The 18,162-nt window shown below is 43.5% G+C and overlaps 1 pseudogene; it reads right to left on the reverse strand.

The window, feature by feature from the left end:
- Positions 1-1,980: 1,980 nt before the first annotated feature.
- Positions 1,981-16,670, reverse strand: LOC121634531 (annotated as a pseudogene).
- Positions 16,671-18,162: the final 1,492 nt, after the last annotated feature.

Genomic DNA, 18,162 nt, shown 5'->3' on the forward strand with positions numbered 1-18,162 from the left:
GAATTCTGGGATTCCTCGATCAGATATCCTCCACATTTACTGGGAATAAATACTGCCATTTTTTTCTAAAGATTATCTTCTTTTCCACGCAAGATCTTAAGGTAATTCTTGGATAGCTTCGCGGCCAACTGAGGACCAGTTAAGAAGTCAGTTTTATATAGGCCTACCTGCCTTTGATACAAAGGATGACGTGTGGCGTGAGGAATTTCCATGGCATCGCCCCGCCCCTCCCTTTGATGCAAAGGATAACGTGTGACGTTAGGAATTTCCATGGCATCGCATATCCCCCCCGCGCGCATGCGCACATACACACACCCCTAGCTACCGACCTCCACCGTGAGGAGCCAGCCAGCAGCATCCTCTGGACTCCGGACGGGTGAGACAGGTCCATCATTCCAGAAGCTTCCAGATGCTCTCATGGTAACAAAATAGAAGTTTTCCTTGTGGGGCTGGAAAACCTAAGACGAAAAACACGGCGTAAACCAGATTCACCAGCACTGGAGCAATGGACAGAAAGACTGGAGGAAGTCATTAGTCTGGAAAATATCACCGCAAGGTTCCAGCTGAAGATGGACGTGTACATGGAAAGATGGGACGTGTCTTAGCATATTTGGCGGGATGTAAATAAAACACTGGTACCATGGCAACGGTTCATTTATATTATACATGTTCAGTGTCTCCACAAATAAAGGGATGAGTAAATCTAAGATTTGAAAGGAAACGTCCTCAGCTTTTGTCTGTGTGTGTGTGTTGATTGTAGACCTCCATATGTGTGAAGAATGTATGGAGTCTTGGTGTCTCTGTATTGAACCTGTGCTCTATGTTGTCTATTAATGTAAAATAAAGTTTTAAAAACTGATTTTGCTGCAGCCAGGTTGTTTGAGGATAAAGATCAGGCTAGTTTAGTTTACTGTTGGCCTACAGTTAGAAGTGTGTTACTGATTTATAGATAACCCAAATTATTTCAATGAAAACTAAATATTTGACCTAGTGTGTATTATTATGGGCCAGTACATTATTGCTCTGAGTGGATTGTTACTAACAGCTGAGTAAATTCTAGTGACCCTCTTGGCCACATTATTCATTGTGACTTTACATTTAGCTTATTTGAACAACGCTCCCTCCTACAGCAGAAGTTTTTATGTAGTACTTTGTTTTATTCTAAATAACTATAATAGCCACTCACACGCCAATGACCCAGCATGCAGGTTAGACTGTGGGAGGAATCCAGAGTTCTGTGGACTTCATTTTAAGAGAATAATAAAATAATTCTCTTATTCTCTTTTATCACACACACTGAGAAAAATAACTTTTATAAAAGTCTTTTGCGCTTTCAGTAGGTCCCATAGATCCATCCTGGTGTGTGGCCACCACCAGTGTCTCCACCTGGCAGAACACTTGACTACATCCAGGGCAGACCTGTGGTGGTGCTGCGGTGGTGAGACTTTAAGAGTCCTTAATGACTCAAAAAGGGTCATAAATTAAAATTAAAGGATTACAGTTTAATTTTAAATTAATTTGAAAGTTTTAATAAATACCCAACATATCTGGTCTTGGGTGGTAAGTTGTGTCTGAAAACATGTTTTTACTCCTTTAATGACCCATTGAGCTGCTTGTCCTCCCTCATGTAGCTTCAAGTCTTTGTTCTGGAACATTCAACCTTCCTGCCAGGGGTCCAGCTTTTTCCTTTTTTAATCCCATCAAAGAGGCTGAGAGGTGAGAGCTGGTAAACGCAGAGCCAAGCAGAGTCCATACCTGGAGCAGCAGGAAGAATGGCTTCAAGCCGAACGCTTCTACATGTCCGCTGGTATCAACCTCACTTTAACTGCACTGTTAACAGTCGCAGCACATCAAGTGCAAATAAAATCAACGAGCCGTGAACCTTTGCTGGTATTAATTTAGAGCTTTATTTAGGTCCTAATTACACATTGTTTAAATATTGTGAAAGTTTTGCAGAAACATCTCGGACGGCAGGGAGAAAAGTTCAGCTGCTGGACAAACTTTAACACAGATCATCCCATCTTGTAGCTTTACAGATAAAACGGTTTCAGACACGACGCCCTGCAGACCACCACGAGACACTCCCATAAAAAAACAGAAACGAACCTGGAATATAACAAATCTTCATATAAATTTGGATCAGTCCACTGGCTTAAAACATTTCTTTAAAGAACAGGATCTCTGCTGTAACATGCCACAGATTAAGAAGTTAGATGAATATTGGCAGCTGGCTCGGATTACAACACAACCACTACAACAAAGTATACGGCAAAACAAGACCTTCAATCCTGCATCCTTCTTCAGCAAAGACAGAAGACAAGCCTCCACTTCTAGCATCAAACTGTACATGACCTTCAACATGATACCATGCCATCATTTTTAAAATATTGCTAGTTGATGGATGAACTGATTGTAATGCGCAGACATAAAATATTTAATTTCCAGCACAGCTGAAGTATATCATTACAGTTCAAGAAAATAAAAACGACATTTAAAATCCTTTTCTCTAATTTGGTTCTATTGCTACTGTGTGCTCATGCCATGCAAAAAAAATCTTAAACTTTAAAGTAGATAACAGTTATAAATGGCATAAATTCAAATGTTTCTGGAAGGACTATGACTTAAATGGAAAAGAAAGGCTGAGGGTGCTCCTGGAATCACTTCCAACACCTTCCTGTCCACCTCCACTTACAGCAGTGGAACGAACTGTTTCCTACTTGTGTAGGTTAGAAAAACCTGTTTGCACGACCCTAAAATGCAAAGTAAATTATTCCTGGATTACTATTATAGTGGAAGTGTTTTCTGTAGGATATGCAACTCAAAACAAAACCAGAAGAAAGATTTCTCCTGGGTTAAAACTAAAATGTATTCCAAACAAGTTTCTAGCTGCACCTCTCACACTCAGTTCCTCGTCAGCCAGTTCTCAGAGTTTGAGCATGACAAAGACTTCACTGTTTTCAGGGTCTGAGGAGGACTGGGACTGTACAGGAGATGCTGCCAATGCTACCAGAGAGGCTAAAGCCTGCCCTCCTGCCCTGCGTCAGACCCAGGAGCCTCTGTCTTTCCTGGGCTTTCTTGGTCCTGTTTGTAATGTACAGCACCCTGCTTTGGCTCCTTGAGGAGGTCCTTCGGACCAGGGTCTCGTCAACCGGGTCCTCCTCCTGCAAGTGTCAAGGCCTGTTTTCTGGTGCAAAGTCACTTGGAGTCAGGGGCTCCACATCAGCCAGCTGACGTAGCAGCTCCGTCAGGTGGTTTTGTGGTCGGGACTTCTGCGGGCTGCTCTTACGGAGCTGGTCTCTGGTTGCTGCCGTACTTGCTGACAAAGCTGCAGGAAATATCATCTGAGGTCAGATCCCCGAGGCTTTTGGACATGGAAGATGTGGCTGCTGAGGTTGGAGCTGCAGTGGACGGCTGTTTGGATGATGACTGCTTGAGTCCTTCCATGTAGAGCCGGCTCCAGGCTCCTGTTTGGATCAGTCTGCCAGGTGAATCATCAGAAGCTTCTTGAGCCGGTTGCAGTGGTCGGGGCTTAAGCTCATCCTTGGGATAATCACTTTGCTGAAGATTAGGGTTTCACTTACTTGCTTCATAAGAAACCATTGCTGAGTGACGGCGGCTGACCCAGGGAGGCTCACAGGTGTTACTGGGCGGAATGGGGAGGCTCTTTCTGGCCAGGTTGGGCAGGGACAGGTCTATGACTGTGTCATTTGAGGAGATGCTAGAAGAGGAGGACATGCTGTCTCGGTGGCTGTCAGGCTCCAGTTTGCTCCACAGGCGGTCGTTCATGGTAGCATCTGTACAGACCTCTGGTACTGCTGACTGGGGGATCCACTCCACTGTCCACTCGAACATGCCCCTCACTTTTTGCTCATCTTACTGGGATGTGCGATGACAGAGGGCTAAAAAGAGCTCTCCTGGTTTGAGCTGGCTGGGTGGCTGGACCTGCAGGGCTTCCAGTGGACACTGTTGCAGCAGGGGGCTCTGCTTTGTGGTGCGACCTAAAATCTGTATCAGGTTTCTTTTCCATTGAATTGTTTTTGTTTTCTTTCTCGTCTGTTTTGACCCCCCAGTTGAATCAGTGCTTCTGTCGGTCTGGTTTTCTTGAGCGTAGCATGTTGCTTCAATTTTCTCAGCAGGACTTTTCAGGGGGGAGATGCAGCAGAGGATTTCTTAGGCTCCACACACCTTTGTGGGTGTTTGGAACACCTTGCATGAAGAAGAGGTCAGTGAGGAGACGGCATTTATTGCTGTGGATGGCGAGTGAAGTGGTGTAGATGTGAAGCGATGTGAAGATAGTGGAGGCAGAGCGGATAAAACAACTGCTACTGGTGTCTTCTGCAAGAAGTTCTGGAAACTGAGGGGCTGCTGGTCTCTGCAATGAGCAACAGTCTGTGAAAGTAATAAAAAAAATAAGTCAAATTAACAATTCACTGTCACTCAGACTTCTGGCTGCAAAACTACAAAACATATTTCCTCTCATAGCTTCCAAAGCTTCTCAATTCACATTTTCTCCTTTTTTCCCCTCATTTTAGCTGCACAGCTCAACCCAAAAAATAATCCAAATAGGCTCTTCCAATGTTCTACATGGAACACACAAGCTCCCTGATCTCTGGTTTCTGAGACTGCAGGTGGTGCTCTGCAGAGTGAAGACAGAAATTCTTTGCTAATGCACTGATGGTTGATTTTGCTCCTGACATACCATGTAATAGATTACAAAATGAAACATATGAAGATGTTAATAAGATTAAAATTTTAACTTCTAACCTGCTCAAACACATCCTTACTAAGCATGTCGAGCATATGGATCCACACCTGAAACACCTAAAGAAATCAAAATCTTAAACATCCCCTTTCTGTGCAAACTTGTAAGTTTCATGAATTGTGTTTTCCCATAGTGAGCGTCTCAGGACCTGTAACCTTATTTAGTGATGTGGGCACAGAACGATGACATGCTGCTGTCCTCATAACCCCCGATGTTATTTTGAGTCAGTGCTGTTTTAGAAAAAGGTGAACATGAACCCCACAGGTGAATGGCTTATGGTTTATGAGAGAAGCGAAACGAGCAAAAGGGACAGAGAGGAAAAAGGAATTTAGCCAAACTGGAAAGAAAAAGGAGAATCAATGCAAGGAAGCAGGTGCTGGGACAGAGAAGCATCTTATGAAGACAAATACCACAATATTTTACAGAAGAGTAACACACGAGGTAAATCTGGTGGAAAGAAGGAAATTCATGTGGTCAACATAAGAAATTATAGTTTGCATCTGCCAGCATCACATGACTAAACAGATGTCAGCACATACACTTGATCTCCTCTACAGACAGAACTTGATGGTCATCACATGATCAGCTGGGAAGCTGAAGCAGAGTGTGTTTGTGTGGAACAGCTGGGGTCCAACCAGAACTGGACTTTGCTGGAACAGGTCATGTGATGGAAAGAAAGGAGTGTTTCCACATGGGTCCTGTGTCAACTTGAGTGTCTTGTGACTTCATCTGCTGAGCCAGTGTCATAAATTTACTCAAAATATGGCATATTTCAAATGGATCTAAATGAACACTTTCAGCCAAATACAAATATAAGTAGGAATATAACTGTAATTACCAGAAAAGAGGCTGGATTCATTCACCTATTATCTAAGGATTATATTTTGTTTATGCACAAAGCACAGGAACATCACCACAACGTATTCTTGGATACTTCTTCTGCTGAACTTCTGTTAGACTGAGGGTGTAACTTTAAAAAAAGAGCTTGAACTAATTTGACAAACATTCAAGTCTTTAAATGGGCTGCAAATAAATCTGTATATAAATCTTGCTACCGTGTCAGTTGTGGCATTTGCAAGTAAATAAAGGGTTTCTATAGTCAACTTCCCAAACAGCAGGCAGACGGATGACATTAAAAGGATGTGGCACCTGAGCTGCTTTACCTGGGTGGAAAGCTGCAGGTGAGCCTGCAGATTTATTGTCAATGTAAAACAGCTGCTTCTGCACAAAAATGATAAAGATATTTGATATTGATATTTGTTCATTACTATACCATTTACTGTGAAAAATCTGAAGTCCAAACGCTGCTTCTCAGATTATTTGGTGTGACTGTAACCTCTGGACACCTTTGTGTACTAGTTTCCCTTCATCTGGCCAGAAAAGCAGCAAACATCAGCTTCTTTCACTGAGAAGTTACAGATGCATTAGCTCAGGTTGATGGAGCACCCGCCGCTCGATCACAAGGAAAACTACTTTTATGTCTACTTGGTATACTTGTATGCAAGTCAGTAACAAAGCTACAGGAGACCATGAAATCTACACTAGATGGACTACATACTTAAAAGCTAACAAAAGCTCAATTTCAAATATACAAATGCAAGTTATTAAATGAGATATCTGCATTATGTTGCTTTAGACCAGGGTGACTCGTAGGAGAGCTGCAGTCCTGCAGGTTTTCAATGTATTCCTGCTCCAACACACCTGCCTCGGATTAAATGGCTCCATCAGCCTATGAAGTTCTGCACAATGACTCATTCATTTGAGTCAGGCGTGTTGGACCAGAGATACAATGAAAACCTGCAGAACTGAACTGAGTGGCCCTGCTTTATACCATGATTGTAAAAACTAGCACACTATTACTAAAGTAAGGGTTAAAACTCACCACTGTTCTCATCTGTCAAGCATGTGAGCCGTTTTAGAGCATTTCAGAGAGACAATCAATCCATTGAAATGAAAATACTGAGATGAAAGACACAATAACTAAAGCTGCAATCTAAATCTGTAAGACTAAAAAGGTTAAAAGTTGATTTGAACTATCGGGGACATTAGGAAGGAAGACAAATCTTATAGGCAAACAGCAGACGGGGCAGAAATCCTGACACATGGAAACCACCTCCAACTCCCTAAAAACATGGTGCACTACAGCTACAATACCGACATCTACCAGGTAGCCGCTACATCTGCCTCGTATGCATCTTACCAGCAATGAACAAAGGGGACTTATGGCGCAACTCTTCCATTTTCTGGGCAAATGTGCCAACAGCCCTCTTGCGGCTGTCAAGGACAGAGCGTGGAAGCAGCATAGGAGGCGACTCCAAGCTGCTCAGACTGCCGAAGCTCTCACAGCTGCTGCCGTCACCGAGCAAAAGAGCCTCGTTTACATCAGTGTTTGTCAGTGGTGTCAGCAATGAACTGCAAACAGCTCTGTAGTTGAGGGTCAGGCTGAGGCCGGAAATGTTGGGGACCCAGAGTTGGTCTGGCTTTAGATCTAGAGAAGGGGATAGGTGGAAGAAAAGCCTGGGACGAGTACTGAAACTGCATGCAAGACTTGGGTTTGGGAAGAGACTGCTGTAGGTCTGGGTGGGCAGCTGGATGCTGAGGCTTGGGAGCTGCGTCTGGTTGAACTGGCCTCCTAGCTGAGGAGGAATGTACACCTCTCCCCTGTCTCCCCCCATCTGTCACATTTTTGGATTTGCTTTCCTGTCTTTCCTCAACCTGAGCCTTTCTCTCAGCCTCTGGACTTTCCTTAGAGCCAATCACACATGAGATGCAGCTGGAGGACATCCCAACCCTGCCTGAATTATTTAGTGCTACACAGGCAAACACCCTGGCTTCATGTCCAGCAGGTCATGAAAGCAAAGACGGTTGGCAGAGGCTTACTCATGGGTCATCGCTGCTCAAAAAGTGAGCTCTTACCTTTACCCTCCTCTGCATGAAAAGCTCCATTTGTGTCTGGATGGTCCGAAGGGCCCTTGGTTTGGTAGGATGTCAGTGAATCCCCGTTGCGATGCTGTGGTGGTGTGAACTGGTAGGAGGCAGCAGCAGAAGCCTCGTCCCTGTCCTCAGACTCTCGCTCCTCACTGGCGTCCTCTGAGGTGTAGAGGATGGAAATCTCTGGAAAGCCCTTCTTCATTTTGGGCTGGCCTCTGGTGGGAGCGCTGGCCGTGCGGTGCAGGAGGTGGGCAGCGAACGGATGCTTACAGCTGTGATGTACAGCAGCATGGCTGTCCAGGGAAGCCTGCTTTGGGTTTCTGTAAAACAGCCTCTTTATTCCGCTGGCTGCTCAGGCCTGAGAAAACACAACCAAAAAGTAGCGTCAAACACACAAAAAACTTTGAGCAAATCACCATAATGCAGGAGGCACGGAGTCACGCTGTCTTATCACATTACCAGTTTATCAGTGGTGAGCATGCTTCTAAGTAAATGCCATCAATTTGCACAATTACCAAAGAAAGAAATGATCAATCACACTTTGATGGTGTACTTTCATGGTACATGTTCACTAGCTTTGAATTCCAGCTGGACTCAAGGTGTTAGACATTTGAGAACCTACATCAGTGTACAGCAGCTGCAGCCCCAGCAGAAGAATATTAGTAGGAAAAAACATGCTTGAAGCTGCTGGACCAGTTTAAACATACAAAGAGCTCCTAAGAATGTCTCCGCTCTAAAACCAGGATCACTCAACTGCTTTGTTTCTGAGAATGAAAAACTAAAACAAACCAAACGAAAAAAAAGCTTCCTGGTAGAAGCACAGCATTGTGGATGGATCCATCAACAAACGTAACAATGAAGTCAGAGAGAAACTTTTCATGGAGGCTTGTGTTTGTGTTTTTGGAAGATCCCGTTTTCAGGACCCCACACACATTTTCTAACATCGCAGCGCCTCAAATAAAGGTAAGAAAATCTACATTTGTTGGGAGTTTTTGTTAAAAATGTACTTGAGCTAAAACTGACCTTTAAACCTTTTAAGTACTTGGTTAATATTCAGTGTACTTCGTCTTCAGTGCAGACAGTTTGGTTTGACCTTTTCAAGCATCACCAGCAGAACAACGATGATCAGGTGAAGGACCAAACACACGCATGTCAAACCAAATGGAGCTTTTGAGGGCTCAAAGCATTTATAAGGTGGAGGAAGTTTCCCACAAACATTTAAAACTCAATTGCTTCTCATTTAGTTACCATAGTAACAGAACCTGGATAAAGCTCCAGATAATTTATACACATAAAAAAAACAAAAGAACAAAACATGTTGTCGGTAAATGAATATTTCCCAGATGTTCAGGAAATTTGGTGGTGGTGCTTCAAGTTCAAACTTTTTCTTATAGAACTTAGAGTTCCTGTATCATCGGGGAAAAAACAGACTTAACAAAAGTGACAACTGTGAAGTAGATCCAAATAGGATGCAGGGTCTCATAGAACATTTCAAAACAGCAAAATGTCCACTACAGAGGACGGTGCTGGTCAGGCTGGGTCTCAAGAGCAAAATTTTACTTAAATTCAAGCTGAATGTTTTGCAAATGACAGACAGCGAGGCGGGTTAAACACTGACCGAGCTGGCAGCCAGCGTTCCAGAAGGGCTGGGGGTTGAAGTCGGAGGACGACGGGTAGATGTGGGAGAGCTGTCGCTGGTTGAACTGGGTGAAGGCCGCGGCTTTCTGCTGCATCACCTGGTGGCTTTGGTCTCGCTCAGCGACGACACCTGCCAGCTGCAGCTTCCTGCAACAGAACACAGGGCTCTGAGTCTGTTTGATACCATGTGCAGGGTTAAAGCAGCAATCACTGCTGCAGATGGTATCAGGCTAGCAGTGCTGGGAGGCGACTACCTTGTGCATCGATGTCGTAGAGACCCACAGAGCAAGTTGGACAGATCAGACAGAGATCTGGAAAGCTTCACGGTCTTTTTCTTTCTGTGGGAGCAGTGGAGGTGGATGGTTGCAGGAGAGGACGCATGCTTGTGCTCTCTTGGTCTGTGTCAGTGTCTTCAAAGCTTCAAGTCTTGTTCTGCTTGACAAAGAGTTAAAAGTAAGAACCAGACAAAGAAACGTCTGCATGTGAAAAAGATTAAAAGAAAAGGAAGTTCAAGTCATGTGGAAGAAAAAAAAAAGATGGAAACTAAAATTTGACAATATAATTTCATGTATGAGTAATAAAGTCCAATAATTAAAAACTATGGAGTTCACTAAATTTAACACAGAGAAACATGTTATTCTCCTGAATTTCCCGACTTGACCTTTTCAGGGAAAGATGCTTCTTTTGTGGATCAAGCTGCTGTGGTCAACCATCCCTTCTATAAAGGCTGCTGGGAACCATCTGGATGTGTTGAGAAAATAAGCCGATACAAATACTACAGCATGAAGACAAAACTATACAAAATGCACTTATATGAACAGAAACGAGACCAGATCCAGTCAGACGTAATCTAGCTGTGTGAAAAGGTGGGACAAATTGGGAAGAGATCCGATCAGACCTCTGTGTGGTAACACGCTTCATCTCCTCCTGGGAAGTACAACTAGTTTAGATGTATTTTTATCAAACTAATGTGATGAAATGTTAACACCTTGTTTAAAGTTAAACAGGACTTACAAAGTCCGCCTACTATCAGCTTAAGAACATATCAAGGGTAAAAGATGTGATGGGTCAGCAGGACCTGGAAAAACTAGTCCAGCTTGCATCTTTAGTCGGTTTGATTATTGTAACAGAGTTTTTACAGGTTCTACCTAAAACATCAGTCAGACACCTGCAGCTGATCCAGAACTCTGCTGCTCCAGTCCTCACTAAGACCAAGAAAGTGGACCACATCAGTCCAGCTCTGAGGTCAATAAGAAGATGTTATTATTAAAGGTGGTGTTGCTGCTGACAGCATTTAGAAGTCTTATGTCCTGCGGTATGAAGCTGTCCCTGAGCTGGTGGGACGGGCTTGAATGCTGCCAAACCGTCGGCCAGACGGTAGCAGACAAAACAGTTAGTGACTGGGGTGGCCGGGGTCCTTCATGATCTTGGTGGCCTTCCTCCTACACCGCTGGGTGTAGAAATCCTCCATGGATGGCAGGACCGTCCCGGTGATGTGCTGAGCAGTTTTCACCACCCTCTGTAGAGCCTTGCGGTGGAGGGCGGTGCAGCTGCTGTACCAGGCGGTGATGCAGCCAGTCAGGATGCTCTCTATGGTGCAGCTATAAAAGTTGCAGAGGATCCTTGAGTCCATGTTGAGCCTCCGTAGCCTGCGGAGGAAGAAGAGCTCTGTCTGGCTGACTTTGTAATAAAGTCAGTGTGATGAGTCCAGGTGAGGTCCTCACTGATGTGGACCCCAAGAACCTGAAGAACTCTTTCCACATCTGGTTCTTTTAAGCTGGAATCATGTTTTAATATTGTCTTTCCCCACACTGGAACTTCGTGCATTTTATTTTGGCATCTTCTTTCTGTTATTATTTCATTAATTTAATTTATTTAATCTTTGTTTTTTAATGCTCTTGTGTTGCTTTCTGCACCTGCTGGAATGTTTATGTGAAGCACTTTGAATTGTCTTGTACATGAAATGTGCCATACAAATAAATTTGCCTTGCTTTGACTGTGTGATGCGACTCGCTGGTCGACAACCAGTCTGAAGCAACGTTTGTATGTCGGCCATCATGAAATGATTTACAGGAGCTTTTACAAGACGACCAACTTAAAGATGCTGCAGCTGTTAACGTTACTAACTAGAGACGTGGATGAACCATTAACATGAGATGGAAATCAATAAAAGACTGTTACTGAGTTCAGTCTATAACTGGTTAATAGCTGTGTCATGTTACCAAGTAGAAATAGTCTTCTTGACCCCATGCAGTGATTTCCAGTAAAGAATCAGGTCTGGTTTTAATGCAGTGCTCCCTGAGGGTCCCAAGATAACCAGCATCCAGTTTTCTTTCCAACCTTTGCCCTTGTCCCTTGCACAGAGATTCTCCCGGATCTTCCAGGTTTTTCTGAAGAAACGCCTCTTTTCTACCCGCTCATGTTACCGACCTGGTGCCGATTAACTTTATTTGAACATTCCTCTGGTTGTTTAAGCTGCGCCAGTTACCTTTTCAGCCTTTTGTTGCTCTTGTTCCAACTTTGTACAGACGTGTTGCTGCAGTCAGACTCAACATGACTCAATGGTAAAATGTCTCAGTTCCAACATCTGATGTTTTTTTTTTAAAATTCTTTTGGGAATAAAACTGGCTTGACGAGATTCGTAAATAACTGTCTAAATTATGACTAAAACTAAATAAAATGAGCTTTCAGAATTAACACTGCCTGACCTGCCAGGGTAGAAAACTGAGGGGTAAGACTCGTGGGAGAAGTTGAGCTTAATGGAATATTGAGGGACAAGTATTGCAGTCAACCTCACCGACCGACCTCGTCTACGTCTCTGTGTTTAATTCCTACCTGGTTGGTGCTGGTCCACCGAGCTCTTTTAAGTCCAGAGTCCACGCAGCGTCTACCAGGAGGTTTTAGAGCTCTTCATGCTTCCTTCAGCAGAAAAGCTTGTTGGAGATGTTGACTTTATTTTCCAGCAGGACTTGGTACCTGCCCACACTGCCACAAGAACCAGAACCTGGTTCAGTGACCAAGGATTACTGGGCTGGACTGGCCAGCAGACTCTCCACACCTGAGCCCCGAAGAAAATCTATGGAGCATTACCAAGAAAAAGATGAGACACATGAGACCGAACGGTGCAGAAGAACTGAAGCATCCTGGTCTTCATTCCACCCCAGCAGGACCCCAGGCTGGTAACATCCATGCCACGCCGCATGGAGGCAGGAATCCATGCAAAAGGAGCTCAAACCACATGGTTACATTCCTGTTACTCAACACAATAAAGATCAACAATAATAAAAAAAACCAAACAGCAAAATCCTGGAGGGACTGTTTACTGAACCATCAGAGTTCTAACTGGTGAGGCTTTCAATTATATTACAGTAATAGTTTAGTTAATTAAAAAATCTGATTAGCTTCTGATTTGTGGAACACGTCTGGGTGGCAGCATAATTAAAACCTGCAGAATTTCATATCAGATAAAAACTAAGTTCAGTGGAAAATCTGAACATCTGGTCAGAAAAAGAGCAAAAATTTCAGAATAAACTCTTTTCAATCATTTTTTTCTTCTTCAGTAGGCTCTGATTTGGTCAATAAAACATGACTCTGTAGGTGAGCGTGTGGAAAACGTGAGCGGGTGACTGTCAGTATTTACCTTGCTGCCAGTTTTATCTGTGGGTTTCCCAGCAGGAGGAAGGGCTGCGATGGTAAAGCTGTCTGGGTCCTCTCTGTCTCGGATCTTGGACTCCTTCATGAGGCTGTCCAGCTTTTTCTTGGCCATGTTCTCCACCTGCTTCCTGTTGGCCGATGTCTGCAGGATGAGGAAGAGCACATCACTTACGATGCAGCCGTCACTGACGGACATCTAAGACATGTTTCATAAAACCTGAAGATGCCAACAGGATGTTAGATGTTGCTCCTATTTGAAAATGTATTTAAGAGAAACAGAGTCCTTTAGAAAGGCTTTCTTTACGTTGTGGGTTGAATATTTGAATACATGGTGTCATAAAACTGTAAACTATGTGATAAAAAAAAACTTAGCCATTGAATAAGATATTCTGGAACAGTCTGTCACTGTGAAGGTGAAAGCAAAGCAAAAAGGCTCAACAGGAGCTGGTAGGTCCAAAATACCCAGAAACATGGCAGAACATGTATGTTTTAATAATCTGAGCTGAAGCCTAAAGGTACTGAGGATCTCTGATCATGCAGGTCTGACCAGACAGACAGAAAAATGCATCGTGCAGGAAAGTAACAGGACTCGGACTGAAATAAGGAGAAAAGATGGAGGGTGGTGTTACAGGAGGAAGTAGGTCCCAGCATGGCTGGTGAACGTGTACGACCACAGCAGGCGATGATGGAAGTCATTGTGCATGGATCTGGTGTGTATCTTGTGTAACTGTTCACCTGTGTGTCAACCTGAGCTGATGATTGACACAAAGTCAGTCCTGATTGGTCCGTCACTTTCCTGCACAAACTTCTGCACATTTTAATACTTTGTGCCAAAAAACTTTTGCTTTCTATTTTAAAACCGGTGAACACGTCCAGTCTTCCACAGAGAGCTGAACCTGTAGGAGACTGAGACCTTCTACCAGTACAAACTGGTGTTTTTATAAATGTTCTGTCAACCATACACACCAGGACGAAGATATTTACAAACTCTGGTTGCATGTTATCCCATGGACACAGTGGCCGGGATTTGTCGCTCAACATGTCAGCTTGGATTTTCATTAGAAAGCGCATCCATCTCCCCTTTGTTGACATGGCAACCAGAGATGCCATCAGGACTGGCCACCATCATCCCCTGGCTGGAAGGCCAAGGAGGAGCTAGTTGCTGCAGACACTGCTACTTTGAGCTGCTTGGTGTTAAACAGCTGTTAAAAGTTTAACACCAACCTTTTCGTCAGGTAAGACAGCAGGAACATGCACATTTCTTTCATTTAAAGCATGAAATGATCAGCAGGGTCCACACAGACGTCATGATAAGCCAGCAGGTCAGTTTCTCCTGGTCAGTCTCAGAGCTGCACAGTAAACGTTGCTCCTCTTCGCCTTCCTGCAGCCTGTTAAACAGCTTTTCTCCGTTTTTACAGCCTTCCTCGTGTTCTCTTTGGTTCACATCCTGTCTGATGTTCAGAAGACGGACCTGCTGATCAACTCCAAACAAGTTATTAAAGATTCAGGTCTTGACAACGTGTGGACTCTCTGCAGGGGATTGAGTTCATATAAATAAAATATCTCATTTCCTCCGGGGAGGCTCAGACTTGGATCTGTGAAGATGGAGGTGAACAAATGAAAGGAGCTGCTTACTGCACATGCTCGGTTCAGCCAGACGATGGCAGAGTGGATTCATGGATGACTTCAACCAGCACAGCACCGACACGAAGATCGTGGACCAGAAAAATCTCAACATCTCTTCTGATGATGTCCCAGATTAGGCAGAATTTTACTAAAAGAGGTGATGAAATATCCCTGAAAGGAGAATCTCATGCAGAATGCTGCATGTTATAATTCATGTTTTACCCTTTGATTTATTTCCCCTTCGTTTTTCTCCCCACTCTGAGAATAACTCAGTTCTTCATCTTTTTTTTCTAATCAACTTCAAAATCAAATAAGGCTGCATTCACTGTACCTCAGAAATGAGAAAGTCGGGTTCCCAGTTTAGTTTTATTGCTCTGGATCTCCTCAGTAGTTATAAAGTTGACCTAAATGAAGAAATATGTGAGCTCTTCCAGTATTTTAAAGCTTTATATCCCAAAGAAACCTGACACACCTGCTGTTCTTTCATTTATTTCTACAGAAATTCTGCTTTCCAACGTATCATAAATACACCATCAGTACACGATTTCTTACAGTCGTTGTTACACCAAAATCGGTGACCCATCAGAATCTGTGACCAAAGGGGGCGACAGTGTACATTTCTCTGCATGTACGTCTGTAACGTCTATAAGACCAAAGTCACTATTTCCGATAGCCATCAGAATGTGTGACTTTACTGTAACTGCATTATATTCAACCCAAAGAAATACAAACCACAAGTGCAGTCTTCAACCATAATTATTGTATTATTATTATTCATGTTCTGACATCAGTTAGTGAGCAAGCTCCAATCTCTGACAGAAGTGTGTAAATGTGTGTTTGCTTTGGCACATCGAATTCCAGAGTTACATGGTTAAAAAGTTCACCCCTCTTATAGTCTGGACTCTTCTAATATAATATGTGACCCTCACATAGCCAGGATCACAGAGGTCACCATTTCTGATAGCCATCACAATGTGTGACTTTAATGTATCTGCATTATAATCAACTCAGGCTTAAATACAAGTGTTTTCTAAGACTTTGCTTGTCTTTTGCAGATAAATGTACACTCTCGCCCCCCTGTGGTCACAGATTCTGGTGGGTCACAGATTTTGGTGTAACACCGTAACAACACTAAAAGCTGAAGAATCAGAGAAACGGGGCGACCGGGCGCTGGGCTGCCTGTTTTAACAACCCGTGAGAAGATTGTGGCTAAAAGAGATCAGAAGCTACCAGCCGTCTAAAAGCAGACAAAGAAAATGTCCGTTTCTGTAAATAAAACTCACAGTTAAGTATTTTTGTTGACTGGTTTGAGCTTCTGGGTTATTTACTGGATGCTCTCTTGTTAACAGTTTTTAAGTTCAGGACTACAGTAGGCAGACATTTGGACCTTAAGCTGGTTTGCTCAGTGCATTTGTTCTGTAGAGCGAAAAAAAAAAACACTCAAGCTGCCAATATTTGACTTAAACATCCAGCAGAACTGTCTCCATTTAGCATCAATAAAAAGAAAACTAACTACAGCAGTTTTCTTCAAAAATCATTCTTCATGCTGGATTGCAAACAAACTTATTCCCAGTTTTCTGTTGCTCTGCACATTTGGTTCCCGGTGAAAAATCCCTACAAAACCTTCACAGGCAGGATGAGAAAATATGACCGAAGATGAGCTTTTATACAGCACCTTCCACTCTGATAGAAGCAACCAACAGTCGAAGAGAAGAAGAGGACAAACAGGAAGAGAGAAGATCACAGAGAGAAGCAGCAGCAGCAAACATGGGCCCATAAAACCATGAGCTCAAAGCCTGGCGGAAACCAGACGGTACATACGTCTCCATTCATCAGCTCGCAGTCGTCCTCCGTCTCATCAGCGCTCTTCATCAGAAACATCTCCCTCCTCAGATGAGGCCACACACAGGGCTGCTTGAGCAGGCCGCGTATGGGCCAGGAGCGTTGTCTTCCCCTCTGGTGTTAATAAAGCTTCATTAACCTCCCTGCACTGCTGCTGCTTTTCCACCTCCAGCAGGGAAAACAACCAAACACAGAAAACATTAAAGTCACTGGTCCAGAGCGTTCAGGTTTCCACTGTGCTGTCCAGACTGGGAGGGATGCAGGACCTCTGCTGGTCTGCAGGGCGCGCTCACGTACGCGCACAGGAACAGCAGCATCATCTTCTGTTCAGCATCCAGGACTTTCACAGGGAGAGAAATTTGTTTTGTACTGGTTGCAACCAACAAGTGGGTCTAAACACGTGTAAAATAACTTTATTCATACACGCATCACAAACTGCACAAACGTTGTTTTGCAAACTGATTTTTACCCCCAACCTCACAGATGTGGTCAGTTTATGTACAAAAAGCTTCCTGGCGTGCACGGATCAGCTTGCGTGTGCACGTAGAGTTTGAAGATTTCTTGGACACCTCGCGCCTCCTCACAGTTCAAGTCGCAGGACTTCCGGTTGAGTGAACGCTGGCGTGTCTGTCGCCGCTGCTTACCGGTAAAATTTAAAATATAAACAAAGTAAAACGTTGTTTGGGCAGCATTGGATGGTGTTACTGGCTTCATAAGATACAGACGCTGGCTTTCTGTAGGCAGCCCTACCTGTGGCTAATTTTCCGACCAATTCTTACCTGGGACCTCCTGCTCGCTTGTTTTCCTTCCTAAGAAGCGATGTGGATTCTCCAGACCAAACGCTGGTTTGCAGTCGGCTGGCTCCTTGTGTCTCTTGTCCACCTGCAAGCAGGCGAACTCCTCCAGTATCCTGCTGCTGAACTTTTAAAACTTGGGCGCCACACCTGCACCGCACAGCCACCACCTGGTCTTGACATCCACCCGGACATCGCCTTTCAGCCTCGTCAGAGATACATTCACCGGATCACGCGGTAAGCTCCATTATAATGACTCATACACCATTAAATCAACCTGGTCCACTACACGCCGTGATCCACGTGCTGTTGGCCGGGGTGTTAATCACAGTGTCCTGGCCAGCCTGCCTGGGTCGGCTAACTTTCCGGCCAAGAACAATTCCACCACCGTCAGCTGCGGCCTCCTTAACATCCGCTCTCTCAGCAGCAAAGGGATCTGATAAAAAAAAAAAAAAAAAAAAATATATATATATATATATATATATATATATATATAGATATATGAAAAGACAACCTAAAAATGTTTAGAACAGCTAAAAAAATTAATAATCCTGTCAATATTTTCTTTTTTAAGTGTATTTTGTTTTTGTTTTTTTTAATTTTTAAAGTCTGGAACGTTTTACAACACTTTTAACTTTTTAAATATTTTTGTCCACACTCTTCTTTTTTTTTTTTTTTTTTTTTTTTTTTATTTATTTATTGAACACAATAGGAAAATACAAACTCTCGTAGAGGAGATGAATTATTAACAAACTCTTGCTCGGGGGAGCGTGCAGAGAACATGTCCATATCTAGACTAACAGACTAACAGAGGGGGTTAAATAAACAAGTATCCAGGTATATGACTAGGAGCCAGAACAGAAAGAAGAATAAGAGTAAAAGAAAAAATAACAGCATTTACAACAAAAAGAAAAG

This window comes from Melanotaenia boesemani, chromosome 23 (assembly GCF_017639745.1).
Source record: "Melanotaenia boesemani isolate fMelBoe1 chromosome 23, fMelBoe1.pri, whole genome shotgun sequence".
In the NCBI taxonomy this organism is placed as follows: Eukaryota; Metazoa; Chordata; class Actinopteri; order Atheriniformes; family Melanotaeniidae; genus Melanotaenia; species Melanotaenia boesemani.